Here is a 4295-nt window from a genome sequence, read left to right on the forward strand (position 1 = left end):
TTTTTCAGCGTTAGGTCCATAGCTAGTAATTTCTTCATCTCTCACATACACACACACACACACACACACACACCCCTTAGTTTTCCTATTCTTTAATTTTCCTTTACTCATGACCAGTTGACAGACTGAGAGATGAAGAAATTACTAGCTATGGACCTAACGCTGAAAAAATACAAATTCTTTCCTCCATTCCTACTTTACACAACTAACCCAACCATACCACCATCTTATGCAGTCTTTCCTAGGCTTTGTTCATTCAAAGTTGATGGATTAAGAGAAGAGAGAATGAATTAGTCATGGACCCAACCCTGAGCAAATACAAACTGTTCCTCAGTGCCTCCTCCACACTCCCACCCAACCCACCTCCTCTTACACTCTTTCCTGGTCATTGTCCACAACCAGATGGTGGGCTGAGGGATGGCCCATACCCTGAACAAATCAACATTCATTCACTCCATCACATCCCCCTCACCAGGAGCACTGAGTCTTAGTACAAAAGGATGACCCTATAATAAGCAATTTATTTCAGTGAGCCCTCCCACCAATGCCATGTGGCTTGTCCATGGACCACCTGTCAAGTCCCACTACCTGATCAATCATCAAGCACCAAGCTCTGTGCTAAGACATGAGCATACAAAGACAAAGACAGGGTAGCCCTTCCCTTCAAGGAGGTCACATTCTACTCAAGAAGACAGCATGTGAGCATATATGAACATACAAATTGATAAAAGACAATTTGGTGGAACAATGGCAGGACACTTCTCCTTGTTGCTTGGGACTCAGAAAGTGAAAATTCATTTTCATTTCCATGTAAGCCAGGTTTTATTAGGAGTGTTCATATTCTGAGAAATAAGGTCACATCGTGCATTTCAAAAAATGGGGGGACACAAATTATCCATTATTTGGGTTTAGATGTGTTAATATTTCCTTCATTTCAGCAGTGGTGAGCACACTGGTCCAAATGGAGACCCAAGGTCTACCTCTGACCCTGTCACTAAACAGCTGGATCTCCTTGGAGACAACACCTCCCCTTTCTGGGCCCCACTCTCCCCCATCTGTGAATTGAGGAAGTCAGAGTGGCTCCAACAGTCTCTCCTTCTGATCCAAACTTCACTTTACTTCAAAGTAGCTTGTCTCCCATCAATGAACATTTGCCAGAGCACCCCTTCCCCTAAGGACATGGCATTTTCCTAGCCATCAAGCTGTAACTCACAAACTCTGCCTGCAAAACTATGGAGAGATTGAAACCTGTATTGGTGAAGGGTTTCCCCATATTAATCATGGGCTGATATCTCTAGAGATAAAAGAAAATATCTGGTCCAAAACACCATTTTAGAAAGAGGTAAACTGAGGCTCAGAGAGGTCATAGGATCATAGATTGGAAGCCAGAAGGGACCTCAAAGATCATCTAAGTTCAACCCATTCATTTTACAGATGAGGAAACAGGCGTGCATGGAGAGGAAATGATCTGCCCAAGATCACACAGGGAATTTGTAATAGAGTATTTTGATTAAAAACAAAACCCTAGCATCGTATGCCTGCTTGTGGCTCCCCTGGAGTATACAAACCTGGTTAACATGGAACAATTAGAAACTCTGAGTCCACCTCTTGCCCATTCCGAGGTGTTGCCCCTCCCTACCCTGTCCTGCCTTGCCCTGTGGGCAGTAGATAGAAGAGCATTGAGATAATGGGACCTGAACCTAAAACCTATTTCAGTCAGTCCTCCCCATAGGTAACCCACTGAGGCTGGAAGGCAGCTGCCTCCCTAAGTAAGCTGTGCCCTCCACAGAGGCACCTCAGTGAGAAGAGAACAAAGCCCCACCCAACCCCTACCCCAATTGTTTGCAGGCGCCAGCCCTGCCTGACCACACCCTGGTGGAGAACAGCTCTCCGAGAGCTCCCCAGCTTGGCATGGGCATGGGACCTGTACACACCAGGAGCAGGAATCTGTGGGAATCCCATCCTCTCTGTCTTGATAGCACAGAGATGGAAACCCTTATTCCCCACAGTCCCAGGTGAGGAATCCATGCTAGTCCTTGTCCAAGATACACCCTTGGGAAGTGTCCTCTGGGTACCCCAAACACACCAGCTCCAACGTTCCAGGCAAATACTCCTTCATTTGGCTTGGTTTGATATAGTTTGGTTCTTGGTGTGAGCTATAATCTCATACCAAGTCTCTGTAGGGCACTAACTGGTACCCGATCCCTCACCCATCCCGGCCCATACCATCCTGCAAATCTCAGTGTGAGAAGAAAGCTCTAGAAGGCTTTGTTTTAGACTCATGGCAACATGCACTTAGAACTGTAAGGAATGTTTGCAGTTATCTTGCAAAACTCTCATCTTAAAAAATAATAAGCAATAATAATTATTATAGAAAGCTTTAAGGTTGCAAAATGTTCTGCATACATTCTCATTTGACCCCACAGATGATCGGAGGGTCACAGAATTATCAAGGAAGGGTCCACAGAGATTGCCTAGTTCAAATTCCCTTTCCAGATGAGGAAACCGAGACTTGCTCTAGGTCACACCGAGTACAAGTGGCAGGGCTGGAATCGGAATGCAAGTTTTCTGACTCCCAAAAGAGGAGCCCCAGAGGAGGCTCACTCCTTGCTTGCTTCCCCTGAGATCTCCCCGCATGTTAACTTAGGCTGATCACAGAGGTGACTTTTTTATGATTCCTAAAAATCAACTGAATAATGAATTCTGAAGGATTTGACAGACTTTTTGCAAACCCATGAAGCAAACAGAGGAAAGAATCCATTGGGGAAGTCCTCACTCTACAGAAACACAAATGTTCCCCAAGGAATGGAGAAAAGACGCCCTTGGAACTTCCATCCCAAACCAAAGTATTGGGAGGAAAAGGGCCAGCCAGCACTGCTGTAGCTGCTCAGCCCGAGCGCCCTCAGGTTTCAGGCATTTTCTTGAGCTCAGCCTTTGGAAAGAGCAGGGAAGGAAACCTAAGAAGCAAGACAACTTACCCTGAGCAAACCTGAAGAATTATGCGTATTGGACCTCGGTGTTTGATTATGTCTGCGCCTGCTTCATCCTTTGCCTCCCTCTGTGTCAGAGTGGCCTTTCTTGAGGCTGCTTTTCTGCCCCAAAAGGAGCAGGGTGGGAGGAGGTGTGGGTTGCAGCCTATGAAGGAGAGAGCGAGCCCTCTGCACTGCTTGCTTCCAAGAGGGCTGTGGCCGTGGTGAACTCAACTGCCTTCAGTGGGAGGCTACAGCTGAGAACTAAATCCTCTCCAGTGATACAGTGGAGGGCTCTCTGCCTCCTCCTCCTCCTCCACCTCCTCCCTCCTTTTCCTCTTCACTGAGTGACTGACCCAAACTCTAAATGAAAACCAGATTCCTGCTTTGTTGCCTCTGGCCCCCGTTGCAGGCTGATGTCACACTTTGAGTCCTGCCTTCATCCCACAAAGCCTGCAGTGGGACCCTTGCACCCCCAGACGCCAAGGACCTCTGTTCCACATGTGCTCATCACCTTTTGGGCAGGGCCCTGAGGAGGAGAGAACATGAATTCTTGGACTCTCCTTGGTAGCCAGAGCTTTTCCTGCACAATTTTCCAACATCACTGAAAGAAGAAAACAGGAAATGCAGCCTGCAGCCTCCACACACACACACACCGGGACCCCACCCTCAGTTTTCTTCTTGAAGTCTGGACTCAAGGCTTCTCCCAATAACTATTAAATTAAACTTTACTTTCCAAAAATCAGCAGTCATAACTGACCAGGTCTTCCATTCACCCAAATTCTAGCTCTTTTTGAGGAAACAAGGGGAGGAGATTAGAAACCCAAGATTAGAATCTTGAAACCAGGAGAAATCATCTGGTTCCAAGTCCTACCTGACCAGGAATCACCCCTCTCCCATAGTATCCCAAAGAAGAGACTGCCCAAGTAACATCTGAAACCACTGCCTCCCAAAACAATCCATCTCACTTTGGGATAACAGAGTATTGGGAAATGTCCATTTCTATAAAGCTGAACTCTCTGCATCTCTATCTTTCTGTATGTGTCTCTGTCTCTCTGTCTCTAGGTGTCTCTCTGTCTCTGTCTCTCTGTGTCTCTCTGTCTGTCTCCCTCTGTCTGTCTATCTGTCTCTCTGTCTCTGTTTTTCTGTGTCTCTCTGTGTCTCTGTTTCTGTGTCTCTCTGTCTTTCTGTCTCTGTCTCTGTCTCTCTGTGTTTCTGTGTCTCTCTCTGTCTCTAGGTGTCTCTCTGTCTCTTTCTGTTTTTCTGTCTCTGTCTCTCTGTCTCTGTCTGTCTCCCTCTGTCTGTCTATCTGTCTCTCTGTCTCTG

The 4295-nt window shown here is 46.6% G+C and overlaps 1 protein-coding gene across 1 annotated transcript in view; it reads right to left on the reverse strand.

Moving 5' to 3' along the window:
* Positions 1-3468, reverse strand: part of COL6A3 (collagen type VI alpha 3 chain) — a 98735-nt gene extending 95267 nt beyond the window's left edge. Inside the window, exon 1 of the mRNA XM_069103147.1 lies at positions 2979-3468. The gene's annotated coding sequence lies outside the window, so the exon portion shown is untranslated. The remainder of the gene's footprint in view (positions 1-2978) is intronic.
* Positions 3469-4295: the final 827 nt, after the last annotated feature.

The sequence above is a fragment of the Petaurus breviceps genome, unplaced genomic scaffold (genome assembly GCF_028583685.1).
Source record: "Petaurus breviceps papuanus isolate PSGF00001 unplaced genomic scaffold, PetGlider_PUasm1.0 567, whole genome shotgun sequence".
NCBI classification, from domain to species: Eukaryota; Metazoa; Chordata; class Mammalia; order Diprotodontia; family Petauridae; genus Petaurus; species Petaurus breviceps.